This window comes from Python bivittatus, unplaced genomic scaffold, assembly GCF_059951505.1.
Source record: "Python bivittatus isolate LINGU-HERP-01145 unplaced genomic scaffold, Pbiv_v1 ctg000220_np1212, whole genome shotgun sequence".
Classification (NCBI taxonomy): domain Eukaryota; kingdom Metazoa; phylum Chordata; class Lepidosauria; order Squamata; family Pythonidae; genus Python; species Python bivittatus.
In genome coordinates this window covers 13,932,348-13,948,130 of record NW_028277048.1, presented here as the reverse complement: position 1 = coordinate 13,948,130, position 15,783 = coordinate 13,932,348, and the positions used below count along the sequence as shown (strand labels likewise).

At 44.1% G+C, this 15,783-nt stretch overlaps 1 long non-coding RNA gene across 1 annotated transcript; it reads left to right on the top strand.

Annotated features, from left to right (window-relative positions):
• The first annotated feature begins 9,060 nt into the window (after window positions 1-9,060).
• On the top strand, window positions 9,061-12,249 carry LOC148216281 (uncharacterized). The gene is made up of 3 exons (XR_015795766.1): window positions 9,061-9,230; window positions 10,218-10,302; window positions 12,108-12,249. It is a non-coding gene; the product is annotated as an uncharacterized LOC148216281 (long non-coding RNA).
• Window positions 12,250-15,783: the final 3,534 nt, after the last annotated feature.

Genomic DNA, 15,783 nt, shown 5'->3' with positions numbered 1-15,783 from the left:
CATCTTCAAGAAAGAGGGAGCCTCTGCTGCCGAACTTTGGCCATTAATAGCCTGGGAAGACTCCTCTGATAGTTTCAGGGTAGTCCTACAATCCCACACAATTTGGGGGTCACCACTAAGCAAGATGTCTCTCCAGAAACCACCAGCACTAGACCATACATAACCGAGTTGGAAGAGACCACCAAGACTCTTAAATCCAAGTACCGCCCCTCCCCCCCCCAATTCAATACAGAAATCCAAATTAAGGCATTGCTGACAAATGGCATTCCAGCCTCCCCTGGACCACATCTGAGAAGGTGAGCCCCCCAACCTCTCTGGATAATTTGCTTGTATTATTAGGTTCATTCTAACATTCAGTCAGAATCTGCCTTCCTAGAATGCCTCTCATTGTTCAGGGTCCTGCATTCTGGAATGAAAAACTGGCTTTGACCTTCTTCTGCACAATGGGTCTCTGACCAAAAATAACAACTGAAGAATGAGTTTGTTGGGGAAAGAGAAGTCTTTTACACTGTCCCACCCCTTAAAAAGTGGAGCCTGGATATATTGTAAGGGCTAATATTTTCCTGCATCTTAAATCAACCCTTTCTTTCCTTCAAGACTGAAGGACGTTGCAGATTCTTGCTGTTTCCTGTCACCCGGCATCTCCTGTGAGATGTGGCCGCCTCCTCGCTTTGCCTAATGGTATGGTCTTGTGTGAATCTATATTCAATTCATTATTGTGACATCACACATTCCAGGTGGGAGCTCTGTCAATGAAAACAATTCATAACGTTTCGGACTATACCATTTTTCACACGGCATATGGGGGGGAGGGGTCTGCAAGATGGAATGTCTCTAAAGTCCACCACAGAAAACTAGAAGATTGGAGGAAAGGCTGAATTTGAACTCTTCTTCACCTGGCTTCTAGTAGTTCCCTTTTCAATATCCGAGTTTTCATTCATGTCATTCTCCTGCCAACACCCTTCTTTAGAGCCTGAAGCCATAACGCCTAGGAATAGTTTCATCCCATAAGGAAGTGGTTGCTAGAGAAGTTATCACCTCAGACGTTACCAACAACCCCAGTGTGGAGTAGAAGTTGGAGCAGGAATGAATTGTGGATTCTCATACACATTTGGTTTTCGAGTACATTATCTGTCCCTGGCCAGGAAAGCTATGGAACCAAATTGCCTTGGGCCACTTGTGTTGGAATCAGGCAATGCGTGAAATGATCCACCAAGGCAGTCCTAGGTGTTGGTGGATTTTGTTAAAATTGCACACCGTTAAATGTCAACGTGTGTGTGTGTGTGTGAGAGAGAAAGCCATCGCTAAGGAACGGAAGAGGAAAGAAGAAAAGGAAGACGTTACCCAATTCCCTAGGGTGGCCCGTTTGGTTTGGCTGGAGCCTGGCTGTCACATGACTGCTTCTGCGGGAAAGCTGGCATTCGGCAGAGCAGCTGGCTCCTTCTTCTGTCACTGGGGCTCTTTCAACACTCTGGCAGCCTCTGCCGCTGGGCAGGCATCCACACCCCTGCCGATCAGCCAAACGCAGGCGGCCTCCCCTTGGCTTTTGCCCCCAAGCTGCTGCTGTTAAATCAACATCCCTTCCGCCCCGGAGACCGAGGCGGCGCTGTGGCCGAGACACCATCCTTGACATTTCCCTTTGATGTGTGTATTTGTGTTTGTGTGTGTAGATTGGGGAGGAATGGGATAACCAGGCCTGGGACCTGGATTTGGATCGTAAGTTCAGAGAAACACAACTGAAGCGGGGGATGCAGGAAGGAGATGTCTCCCAAGAGGGCTTGGAGATCCTGACTTGATTACTGCTTGTTTTAAAAAACCCCTTAACTCAGAGAATCCTGGTTATCTAAAGGAACACAGAAAAGGAACCAATTGGCTGTGTGAGCCTTCTGCCTGTATAATCTTCATTATAATCATTGTGAAGCCATCAGTGGGTTCAGTGAATATAGCGGGTACAACATACAAAGATCTGAAATGTGTCCCTTGCTTCAGTGGGAGATAGACTGGAATTTGCTGGATGTCTTAGAATGCGAAGAGGCTTCTGGGAAGAATGAATGTTCACAAACACACAGACTTGAGCCTGTTCTCTAAGAATGCAATGACAGCATCTTTTGCACGAAACTGATTAACTGCAGTCTTGTTCACATCCCTTCCAATCATCCTGAGAGGAAAAAGCTGTCAGCTCTGTTGCAATCATCTAGGTGTAATTTCAACCCCAGTAAGGCAGACACCAGTGCATACAGGCTTCCAGATGAAAGAAGGCAGTTGATCAAACATTGGCTTGTGTTCTAAAAGCTTGGACCCATGGACTCAGGGGTAGGCAATGGATTCAGAACTGAAATCCCAGTCAAAAATTATCAGGGCTTAGCGGTGAAGCTGGTTTTCAAGGTTTGGGCTCAGTTTAGGAAAATGTGCAGTGATGAGAGTATCTGAGCATATTGAGAATGGTTTGCACTTGACAAAGAAGATCACCGCTGACGGCATTTCTAGCCATGGTATTCAATTCCTCATCCTCCAGAAATTAATCTTCCAGTCCTGAGGATGCAACTTCCTATGCAAATTTGAATCCCAGCAGTAGAAATGAAATCCTAGTCCCATTGGATTCTGCCCAGAGTCGCTGGGAATCAGGCGGCATATACATTTAAGAAATTATGGTTGGTTGCACAGTCAGCCAGATGTTTAGGCTGGATCTGGCATTTTTATCCACCTATTGAGTCCTTCCCAAGGACCTGGGATAGGCGTTATTTGATGGTGGTAAAGGTATCGTCGCAGGATATAAGCTGTTCCAAGTAAAGGTGCCTTTTGCAATTGACTGATGGTCAATGCTGATGGTCTTCAAGTGGTGCTCCAGATGTTCTGGGATTGCACCCAAGGCGGCTCTTACTATTGGTACTATCTTTGCTTTCTTTTGTTACAGTTGTTCTATTTCTATTTGCAGGTCTTTGTATTTTGTGATTTTCTCCTCTCTTTCTCCTCTCTTCTGCTGTCTCCAGGTATTGCAATGTCCATTATCTAGACTTTTTCATGTTTCTTATCAACAATTGTTAAGTCTGGGGTGTTATGTGGCAGGTGCTTGTCTGTTTGAATTCTAAAGTCCCAGAGCACTTTAGCTTCTTCATTCTCTATTACTGTGTCTGTTTTGTAATCCTACGAATTCTTGCTTGCAGGCAAACGGTATTTCTTGCAGATATTCCAATGCACAATTGTTGGTACTTTTCATGCCGTTGTTTGTAGTCAGTCTGTGTGATCTTCTTGCAGCAGCTAACTAGGTGGTCCACTGTTTCTTCAGCTTCTTTGCAGAGGCGGCATTTGCTGTCTTTTCAATTATGGCTTTATATGCATTTGTTGTTGTTATTATTATTGGTTGTTTTTGCCCAATGATTAAATCTTTTAGTTTTGCTTTTTATTTTAAAAAAACGCTAGGTAAGTAACTTAGAATTATTTATTGCAAGCAAAGCTACAGGAGAACACACACATAAACACACTTCTTCAGGTAACAACAACATTATAAGAGCAAGGAGGAAAAAAGTGGGGGGGAGGGTTGTGCTGTGGGGTCAAATCATTACCATTTCAAAGACCAAAAAACCCACAGGAAGCCTTGCAGGAGAGGTTAGGTGGAGCTGAAGAATTCATAGCTAGTTTCCTTTTGCAAATGTGTGAACACATTATTCCAACAGAAGATTGCTAGAGTTGCAGATTCACAGGGAGCAACTCTTACAATACTTGGTATGACGAGTGATTTTTATATATATAATGATTTCTATTGGAATTGTATATATATCATACAGGAATGGTAAAAAGTTAACTGATCTGCATTCATTACTATGCATGATCTAATGGATTGCATCATTGAGGGGCATGAAATGGAGAAACACTGTATGAGCAATTCCTGTGGAAAAGCAAGAATCTATAGTTAATCCCTCCTGGCCTTAACCTAAATGGGTCTTTTAATCTTAGTGACCCATCTGTCATTAGGGCAGGGGTGCAGTAACCCATATCTGAAACCTCCCAAGGCATGGAGGAATTAGCTTGTAATTTTGCTTTCCTTTCGGTGCCCCTCCCTTATGGTAGAGAGAGAGAAATGCAAAGTAAGTAAATTACCTTCCCTGATAACAAGATGCCATCCAATGCACGAGTTCATAAAGAGGCTCCTAACCAATCGTTATCCTTCCTCTTGATTCTGTTTTCTTGAACTCCATGTATAAAAAAACCCAATTTCTTTGTGTTCGGGGTGCCTCTTTTGACAGAGGTAGCCCCTTTACTGCTGCGCAACAATAAAGGAAACTTCTAAAGGTTTCTCATGTCTGGTGAAGTTATTGGCAGTTGTCTCCGGGCAAGAACCCCGTTTTGGGTCCAACATCATGTTTTCAGTAATAAATAATTGGTTATTTAAAGCAGTGTTTCTTAAAATGTGGTCTGAGATGCTGTCAGAGGTCTGCGAAATCAGAATGATTTGGCAGACATTGAAGATATTTGCAAAAATTTAAAACAATGTCACTCTTCTCATTATTATTTTTATTTGTTAAAAAAACTAGTTTTTTTTAAATAAAAATATTTTATTTATGTTAATATCTATTGGGTTTAATATTGTTCTTTTTAAATGAGTCAATAAATAAATATTCCACAAATGCATCAGTTTTAATTTTGAATACGCTAAATATTGATAAACATAACTCATACAAACAAAAGCCCTTTTGGGGTCCTCTGTCATTTTTAAAAGTGGGAAGGGGTCCTGAAAGCAAAAAGTTTAAGAAACACTGATTTAAAGGATCCTGTTATTCCATCAGCATGATATGTAAAAAGCCAGCCACATCAAATTATCCTTCCATACATTTTGTAAGTACCGGTGACTGAACCCAAACAGCTTCTGCTGAAACCAGTGGGACATAAAGTGCTTTCCTTTGGATGGAATAACTTAACCTTTATGTTCTTTCTCAAAACAACTCAGTAAATCAGCCATTCTCATTTTATGGCTTACTAGTTCTACTTTATGAATGGCAAACAGCAGTGAAAAAAAGTGGGTTGATCCCAGTCTATAATATTACAGGGCCCAGATAGATAGAAGCACCTAGCTGACCTCCACGGATTTGGAAAAGCTAAGCAAGATCACACCTCGTGAGTGCTTGGGTGGGAGACCACCAGGTAATCCTTGGGTAGTGGGCTAGACTTAGAGGGAAAAATGCATCCTGGGAAAATTCAGTGGCGAATCACTTCTATATTACTGGCAAGAAATGACATGGATGTGTCTGTGAAGTTGCCAGGAGTTGAGCTTCACTCAGACTTTACCTGGTAGCACCTCAAGAACAGGAGAAGGCCAAATGTACAACATTCCTAGTGTAGAATCGCTAGGACTCCTAGTACACCCTTCCCTGACTGGGCGCCCTCCAGATGTCTTCTTGCTGCCATTCTAGAATTCTGGGAACTGCAGTCTCTACACATCTGGAGAGTGTCAGGTTAAGGAAACCTGCATAATAGGTTACAAATGCCTCTAGTCCTCTGTGCCTGAAGTATTGGCTGTCAACCACTTGATGATACAAACCTGACGGTCACCTACAACAAACTGAGTTTACACTGAGGATCCCAGGTTTATTCAAAAACAAGTCCCACTAAATTCCATGAAGCTTACTCCAGAGTAACTTAATCATGACTTAGGTTGAAATCCTACCTGTTCTGAAAATAAACCCCAGGGGCTCTATTCGCATCACCCTGACAGGCAGTTTTCTGGATTTTTGCAACACATGAACTATAAACTAACCAAGCAGCTTGAGTTTGTGTACTACTCTATTGTAACTTGTCCTGTTGTTGACTAAGTTGGTGACTCAGTGTATCATGTGAACACAACTTGGGGGGGCTCTCGGCCAAGTGATGATTGTGCCTTAATACCACTGAAACTAAAAAAGAAAAAAAATGTATTGTTTTCAATAGGCCTCAGAGCCTACTTGCTCCCAATAAATCTACATAGGTGCATTTACATACATTTTATGCATGGGGTTCCCTCACGAGTCGCTCTAAGGCAATAAAAAGGGAAATCCAACTTCCAAACAATGCAGCCGAAGGAAGAGGCCGCTGTGCCTGGCCAGCAATACAGCCTTCCAAGGAACAAGGTGTTTCCTTCGATTCTGCCAAGGGCACGACATTCTGTCTCCAGGAACCAGTCTGGTCTGGAGCCAAGGGAGAAACATGATATATGTGCCTGCATAGCAGGGCTGTTTGTTTCGAGGCTTGTGTTTACGCCTCTTACGCGCAAACAATAAAGTTACAGAGCGTGGCTAGAGACACGTGTGGCTCCTTCTCAGAATAGTTGAACGCGGGGGTCATCCAGTGAAGTGGGAGATTCAGGATAAAGAAAGGCCCGCAGCAAAGAGTTAAGCGATAGGACCTGTTGCTGTAAGATATAATCCTGGCCTCTAGACTTTGAAAGTCTTTTAGGGTTATGAGCATATGTACATGGCATGGGACCAGGTTACCTGAGGGACCGTCTCATCCCCATTACGTCGACCTGTCCCACCCGGTCAGGCAGAGAAGGTCTGTTACAGACCCCATCTGTGACAGAATGTCCACTGGTGGGGCCCAAAAGGAGAGCCTTCTCTGCTGTGGCCCCTGCCCTCTGGAACACTCTCCCCCCAGAGGTGAGGCAGGCCCCCACTCTCCCGGCCTTCTGGAAAGGGCTGAGGACCTGGCTCTGCCAACTTGTGTGGGGCGTGAAGGGGGGTAACCAACCCTCGGGGTGGCTGGCACCCTGAAGACGCTCCTGTAGGTTAATAACCTTTATTTACCATCAGTGCCTTGGAAGACATTGTTTATTTATGGACATTGTTTTTATTGTATTTTAATCTGTATTTATTGTGGTTTTATTGTAAACTGCCCAGAGTCACTCTTTGAGTGAGATGGGCAGTGACTAAATTTGAAACAGACACACACACACACACACACACATATATATATATATATATATATATATGCACATAAATATATAAGCTGATATAAAGCATATACATATATAAAGCAATGTGATTTGCAACCTGCGTTTTTCAGAGGCAGTGTACCTTCCAGTTAAGGCTTTGGTGACCAGGGCCAATGATGTAGCATAGGCAGGACCACATCACTTGGGCTCCTAGGCTCTTCTGTTTGTTACAAGAGCGCCCATACTGGAACTGAGATGAAGTGATGGAGAGGGACAGGGGTAGATAAAGAGAGCACTGGCTCCGTTTCTGCACAATCAGATCCTCTGTCCACAATTGTCTCCCTTGTGGGATGTTGCAAAATGTCAACACCTGGCGGTGGAGCCCTGCCGCTGTGTGCTTGCTGCAAAGCATGTCACCTCACGGAGTGTAGTGTGATCTTTCCTGAGGGCAGAGAGTACAGGATGGGAGCAGCCTGAATAGCAAACCGCTCTTACATGAAAAGCCTGTAGGTCATTTTGAGTTCTAAGGGAATGTTTCACTTTGGGGATGGTCTGTTTACAGAGTGCTGACTCAGTATTCCCAAGAGAAATGTTAATGTGTACATTTCGAGCCTCCTTTAAACAAATGCTGCTCCCTTTCCTATTTGGGGAGCAAACTCTACTGATTAGAACAAGGTTGCCCCCTAATGGCGAAGTCTTGCTTGCATGCCTCAACATCATCTTCCCTCCTTCACAAAGTGCAGGACAGTATGACTCTATTCCACACAGGGAGAGAGCACCTTCCCCATGAACAACTCTGAAGTAGGATCACATTTGTCAGGGGCATTTTTATTTTTTCCCGCTAGGCAAAGCTCCAGCTGTTGAACATTGACCATCATGCACTGAAGATGTTACCTAGCCGGGTAATGAAACCTTTGCAAGAAAACAACCAAGCTCAGAGAACCCCAAGGACTCAACCCTGACCTTCTTTGGTCCTCATAAAACATTAGGGATCATAACACAATGTTCTTTGCTTCAGCTCCAGCATTTGAATAAATGATACCCAGTGTGTTAAGGTGTCGCAAAGGACTGGGGAGCCCCAAGTGTGAATCCACCTTCAGCCAGAAAAGCTCAAGAGGTGACCCAGTCTACCCCATAGGCTTCTTCTTGTAAGGAAAAGATGAAGAAGGGAATGCTCTGTATTGACCTTGAGGTCTTGGCGGAAAGATGGAACAAACATTTCACAAACAATACCAGAACGTTGATTCTCCTATGATGGCCAAAAACTGCACAGGGACAGGACAGCCAAGTGTACAAGACTCTCTCCACTTTGCCATTCAAATGAAGCTCACCCTGTCTCACATTATCTCTCAGCGTAATCCACTTCCTAGAATTGTTAGGAGGATAAGCTTGGCTAAGAGAAGCCATTCACTCTGCTCCGAGATCCTTGGAAGAGAAGCATGATAAAACAGTCACAAATAAAATTCCTAATCAGCAGAGCAAGAGAGATTCAGAGGTTTACTAAATTGTCCCTTTCACATGGAAAACATTAATGGAGTCTTCATGCAACTGAATGAGTTTGCATCACACTTCATCCCTCCACTATTCACACTTCAACTCTGAGTTTGTCTTAATCACAATCTGTTGAGTGAGTCAACCAAAGGACCATATTAGGACCTCAGTACCACGTGGAAACTGAGCAGTGGAAATTCTAAGTAAACATGCAAGGGTCCTTTTTTGTTTTGGGTTTACAAGATGGCAAATTAACAGCAATTGACTTCTCCAAGGCTACCCAATTAAGATGTGAATTGTTTCATCAAGAGCATCTTGAAAGCATCCAAATCTGGCATTTCAGCATCCCAGCTGGCTGAACACTTGGAATTCATGCAACTTCCTGGTTTTGCATTCCAGCCGGGGTCCCACCGTAGCGTGCCCTATTGTCTTGAGGTGCCCAGGAGACTTACTGTTGTTTTCTGAGGGTGTTCTATCAGGACTAGTTGTTTTCCTAACGATGTTGTTTTGTTCATGCCTAAGATTTCCGGGTTGGATTCCTTTGTGTAAATCTTGGAAAGGTCCTGATTAGATTCTCCCTCCTCCCTCCCTCTCGCCAGTCCTGAACTGTCTGGCTTTGTTTCTGTTTTCTTGGCTTAAATTTTCTCCAGCCTTGCCAGCAAAATCTGGTGTCTATTGCGTCTTCGTCTCATGCTAACTTTTCCCTCATGTGCTCGGATGTTTTGGGCTGGAACGCTGGGACTTGGAGTCCTTGGGAGAGCTGCGCACAACGGGGTCATGTGGCTTTCTGTGTGAAAGCACTTTCTTGACTTCCCCCTCCTCCCTTCTCTGAATAAACGTGAGTAGAACTCAGTGGCATCTTGGGGTCTGCTTATTCAGCAAAAGTGAAAATAAGGCTAAATATGTTTTCGCCTCCCCACCTTCCACTATTCTGCCTGATTAAAAAAAATGCTGAAAAGTTGGCATGTTCTTTCAGCTGGTGCAAAAAGAAGTATTGTTTCATTCACTATGTATTGCGTTCTGGGATGAATTGACAGAGATCCTTCACTTCCTCAAAGACCGTTAAGAAGTTGCAGGTGGTCCAGAATGTAGCGCACCTTCGTATGTTCATGTGATGCCTGTACTTTGTGGGCTATATTGGTTGCCAACTGGCTTCTAGGTACAATTCAAAGTACCTGGTCCTTCATGGCTTAGGGTGTCTAGGCATTTCATGGTTTATATACAGTATCTGCAAGATCACCCAGCTCGAATTATCTCTGCTGATCCTATAACGTCTGACAGGGGTGGCATGCTTCAGGTCCCATCAACAAAACCGTGTCATCTTATAGGACTCAGAAGATGTTCCTTATCTGTAAACATGCCTGCTCTTTGGAATAGCATTCCCCCTGAAGTCCATATGGTCCTGCCTCTGCTGTCCTTTAGGAAGGTCTTAAAACCCTGACTCTTCCAGCAGCTACATGGCCAAGGCTGGATGGTCTGTGTTTTAGCTTTTTATCTTGCCCTGACATGGTTGCTGCTTTGTCTTGTAGCCTTGAATTATGTTTTTAACCCTCTTGTACACCATCTTGGGTCGCTAGCTGGTTGGGTAGGTCTATAATTCAAATAAATAAATACATTTGACAGGTGCCACACCACATGTTCTCTATTAGGAGGAAGTTTAGGCCAGCTCCCAAGACCCTCTTGGCTTCATCTGTGCCCCACGCTTGTCTCTCAAAGAGCAAAGACAGGGCAGGGATGAAATGCAATGGACTCTGCAGTTTGTTATACTTTTGTCAACAAGATCACCTTCTGCTGTTTTTGCCATACATCTATTTTTCCCTTTCAGGAGGAAAGGCATGACATGGACAGACCATAGTGGGGTGGCCAACTCTGTTGCTGCCCTTGCCCTCTGCAACAGCATCCCCCATATGGTGAGAAATCTATGGCACCCATTCTCCTGGGGTTCTGGAAGGCCCTTAAGACCTGGTTCTGTTCCCAGGCCTGAATTTAACTGTTGTAATTTTGTATTTGGATACTGTGAGCTGCCCAAAGTCTTCTGGAGTAGGCAGCCATAATAAATGTCATAAAACAAAGAAACAAACAAATAATACTAGGGGATAAGGGAGGCTTTGAGGGAGGTGGTAGGACCTCTCCTGTGGCCTGATGGATCTCAATGGCCAAAGTTTCCCCATCCCCGCTGTAACAATAGGAATCATGCTGTTTTTGCTGACCATCCATTGGAGCCTCTTCTCCTTCTGCTCTTTGTGTTTGACATTTTTATCCCACTTTTCTTCCAAGGAGCTCCCTTAGAGATAGATTAGGTGAAGAAATTGTATGGATATGGTGAAAACACAAGAGTCTTGTGGCAGTTTGACAAATTGGTCCCAGGGTGAGCTTTTGTAGATTAGCAGAGACTATTTAATTACAGTAGATTCTTGACTAGTTACTCTTAGCTGGCAGGCATATATACACATAAGGGAAAAAGTATGCAGTGAGTTTGGAGCGAAATGCAAAGCAGAAAAAAACACAATGTGAAAATTACATAAAAGCTTCAATGTATGTGAAATAATATAGAGGAGTTGATTTCCCTCACTATTCATCCAGAAATAATTGAGTAGATTAGCTTATTAAGTCTACTTTTTCCAGGGAAGATTCTCCAGGGACCGGACCAAACCAGGGTGAAAGTTCACCTGTGTTAGTGGATTCCAAAATAACCCTCTCCTTCTTAGCATCAGCAACTGGCAAAGTCAACCACAGGGTACAGAGACCACTGAGGGAGCCAGCATTGGCTCTTGCTACCTTCTTCCTTCCTAGTGAGCAGAGATAGGCTGCAAATGCCCATACACCACTAGTACCAGGCATATTTGTAGCAGTTCTCAAACATCTGCCAGGCAAAGTGGAGGCATCAGCTTTTGGCTCAGAAGCTCCACCCCCTGATCACTGATGCTGTGAGGTTGGTTGGATTAAGCAATGGTAAGGGAAAGCCTTTTGTACAATGCTCATGTTCATGGTCCCCAAGGTCACAATGAAGCTGGCAGCTATGTGGAGCCCTTTCTCCAAGGACCCACTTGTAGCCATCTCTAGGCTACTTAGGGAGGCCAATGAATATCAAGGGGAGAAGCAGGGTCCTTCCTATCTCTCTGGACCAGAACCTAGGCATCACCATCAGGATTCAGACAGGAACAGCTTGCAAGAATGACCCAAGAAGAGACTTCATTTCATCAAGCTCATTAATTACATCTGGCTTATCAAGAAACTGGGGACAACCATCATCCTCTGCTGCGTCCTTAGATGGTTCCAGATTTAAGGCTAATCCATGTGAGCATTTTTCTCACCCACTGGTTGCAGACAAACTGCCCGCCAAGTGCCCCATTTCAATCCATTATAAGGATGGAGAGGACCTCTTGATGAGGGCATCAGAGAAGAAGAAGGCCAGTCCTGCAAATGGCAGCTGGTCACATTCAAAGGCTTCCCAGCACTAGGCAAAATGGTCTGACATAGGTCAGGAATGGGAAGGAGAGGAAGAAAGAAGGGGCGCGTTTTTACTTTTTGGAAAAGTACGTGCCATTTTCCTTTCTCTAGTGAAGGAGATTTATTTGCTGTTTCCCTGTTGGCTAGAGCTATTTCCTGCAGCACCTGGTTTCGCTGTGGCTGTTCCATCCACAACGATAGGCTGGAGATGTGCTCCAAGGAAACCCACTCTCTCCCTTCCCATTCCCTGCTCTTTTCGTTGCAGCAGCTGAAGCCTCGCCAATCCGGGTGTGTTAGTCGGACCTCCTTCCCCAAGCCCGGCAGCCCCACCCTGGCTCCTTCTTCCCCCAAGCCTCTGGGGAAGGCAGAAGAAAGCATTCCCGCATGGGCAGAGCATTGGAGGCAGCCAAAGGTAATCAGACCGCCAGTGCTCCATCTGGTTTGCGCTCCCCCAGCAGAACAAGGAGCATAAATCCAGCCTGACGCAGCTCTGGCTGAGAGAAGCAGCTTTCCTTTGCCTCTGAAAAAGCAAACAGATGGCGCGAGCGTGCTCCGCCTGCCAGGGGGCAAAACATGCCTCTGGAAAGGTGACCGGTGCCCCTCCTGTGGCATTACAGAGGAAGATGTAGAAATTGGCAAGGCAGGAAGAAGGAGGACTCCTCCCCTTTCTGTTGCTGAATGTAGGACTTATTAGGATCAGGGCTTGTGGCCAGGACTCCACCCCAGCCTTTTTTTCTAATTCCAAATAAATAAAATTGGAATAAATGAAGGGTCTCTGAACAGGCGCCAAGGGCATTTCTTTTGCTTCAGAAAAGCAATGTGCATTGCAGGCTAGGAAGGACTTCCAAACAGAAATGCTCCTTCCAGAAATGCCCAAACCCCTCACTTTTTTTTTTTTTTAAAGAAAGAATGTATTATGGGCAAAGCTCAGTGGAAGCACAGACTTTGCTTGTTTCATTTTATGGAAGAGGAAAACTGAGGGCACCCACAGAGAAGTGGCCAGGGAGAGAGCCAGTTTAAGGGAAGGTGATTCCAAGGTACGCATGAATAATTCGGCATCTCTGCAAAGATGGCAGATCCCAACGTTCTTCATCTTGAAGCGAGATTGGAATAACAAAAGCATCAATCACATAAACTGGTTTGGGTGTCAATACATATTTACCTGCCTGAAACTCCTCTGTGTGCACAACTCAGATCACCCACCCAATCTGAACTTAGAAGGATGGGAAATATAAACTAACAAAGCACCAAACAAAGATTTGGCGGAATGGTTAAAATTATGGGATATTTAAGGTCACATCCTGCTTCATAAACTTTCCTGGATCTTACTCTCCCAGCTGCCAAAGTTCCCTTCATTCTTCCGCCCTTCCTGTCAAAAGCACAGCCCCTCTTAGGCCCAGAAAAAAATATATCGTTTCTTGCTTTGCCCTGTCCCTTGATTGGGAAATTCTGTGACTTTTTTTGAGACCCCAGCTTTCTGACCCTTAGTGTGTTTTGCTTGAGTCCAAATCTCCGTCTCAGCATTCTTGGTAGGATACAGGAATTTGGCTTGTAGATTTAACTCTGCTGCTTGGAGAAATTTTAACGATGCCACAGAATGGAATCGAAACACACCCCTCCTAGGCCTCCACCCTATTTGACAGCCACAAGGCACAGGGACTTTTCTAATATTCTCCAGTGGAAGGAGATGTTTTCCAAATTTTTTTTTGGGTGGGGGGAGCATTAGCCTATCATGGCAGCAGCCTGACTTCTCTTTTCCGAAACATCTTTATCTTCTGCTATTACTCAAAAGAGCAACTGTGTTGGCAGCCTGTCCAACATCCTGCATCTCCCACAAAGCTCCCATATTGAGCATCAATCTGGAATATCCTGAGAACCACCTAAGGGCTGCCATTGAAGAATGCAGAGAATTTTTTTTTTTTTTTGGAAAAGGGGCAATTCTCAGAAGAACTAAAAAAAAAAGCCCTGGGGAAATATTGTTTGCTGTATTCTCTCCGTCTAGCTGTTGTTGTTTTTACTTTGCCCTTTCCAGATTTTTACTTCCTAGAGTTGTCATAGCCTATTTCAAAGAAAGGCGGCCTCAACCCACGGCCTACAAGAAGCCTCTGAAACCCCTTTTTTGTGGCTTTCAGAATCCCTCTGCTAAAATGCAGCGGTGGGGTTTTCTTGCCACTCCAACGTCATGATGTAAACATGGCAACGGACTTGCTTATTGACTTATTAGCTTGCTATCCTACCTTTCATTTATGAGCTGAAGGCAACACACCTGGGGCTCCATTTTATTTCTCCCCCCCCATCATCCTTTGCGGTAGATTGGGCTCACCCAACCAGCTGTGAACAGCCAGCTTGCTTTCCAAGACCGCTGTCTGCTTGCCAGCATCTCATGCCAGCTGGCAGTGCACAAATATTTCCAATACATATTCTTTCAACCTCCCAATTTGCATTTACAGGAGGGTCAGTTGTATGTCCTGAATCCCATTGCCAAAAGAGGTTCCCTTCACCTTTTCCTCTTCCAAATGAAAGAGCATCTGCTCCTCTGCAAAGCGTGGTTTGTAAAAGATGGTTCTGCAGCCAAGGCTCAGAGAGAAAAGGAGCAAGAAGTTGGGAGCCGAGGGTGAGAAGAGAAAAGAGGGACCTTCTGCCTTCCAAGCTGTCTCAGAATTAACTGACTGAATCATCAGGGGTCTGGAGGGAGTCTAGGAAAAACTGGGAAGAGCTGCTATTTTGAAAGGATAAGTAAAACTTTTTTGGTGCCTTCAAGTCAATGTTAACTCCTGGCAACTACCTAAACAAGTCCCTGCAGTTTTCTTGGCAAGATTTTGGAAATGGTTTGGTCTTGCCTCCTTCCCAGGGCTGAGAGAGAGTGACTGGCCCAAGGTCACCCAGCTGGCTTTGTGGGGAAGGTGGGACTAGAACTCACCGTCTCCTGGTTTCTCACCTGGTGCCTAAACCACTACACCAAACTGGGTCTCAAAACATGCTTAGCTAGAAGCATTATGTAAGATTACTTTTAATGTCTTTTCTGTGTATCTAAGTGTACTTTATCGCCGCTGATTATTACATATGGTATTTATGTTTACATACTCAGTACTTTTTGTGTTTTTATGCAGCTTGGAACCTCTTTACAGAGGAAGTCTCTAAATTAAGGGAAAACCAACATCATCTTGAGCCTGTCCCAAACTTTCCCCTCTCCCCCGTAACTTTCTACAAGAGAGTCCTTTAAAACACTATGTAATTTTAGCAGTGCTATATATTTAATTGCTCCAACAAGGAATGGATCCACACATGACTAAAGTTACAAAGGATTCTTTTACAGTCTTACTTTTCTTTTTTTTAAATAAATATCGATTTTGATTATCCCTTGTGAGATTGATCTGCCTCTCAGAGGTGGTGGTGCTGATTTCCCCTAGTCACACACCTCCATGATTCAGGTCTGGGTCGTGGTGCTGTAGAATTCCATTGTTATCATCCTTTGTATTGGTCAGTAAGGGTAGAAGTTGTGGGGAATCCCATATTTCCCAGACGTTGGGGTTAAGGAGGAGGATATTAGGGAAAGACATCCCCAAATCACCACATCAAGGTAAGAGGCAGAGCTAAAGTGTGTATACTCATCTGGGAAAGGAGGTAGAAACCTCCAAGCTTTTACTCCATGGACTCAACTGCCTCTACAACATTAACACAGGTTCAGAAAGAAAGAAACTCTCCCCCTCCCCAAGAAAACCTTATCTTGCCCATGAGAATTTATATTTATTTTTTAAAAATCATGAATTTAACAAACAAAAAAAATACAGCAAATACAATCAAAAATCAAAGCATACAATCAAAAATCAAAGCAGCTATGCAATAAAAAGGACATAGACTTGCGATGAAAATGAATTTAACACTTTTGAAAAAGAAGAAAAAGGATCCGTTTCGGTTTTCATCTTGCCCCTGGCTGGAAG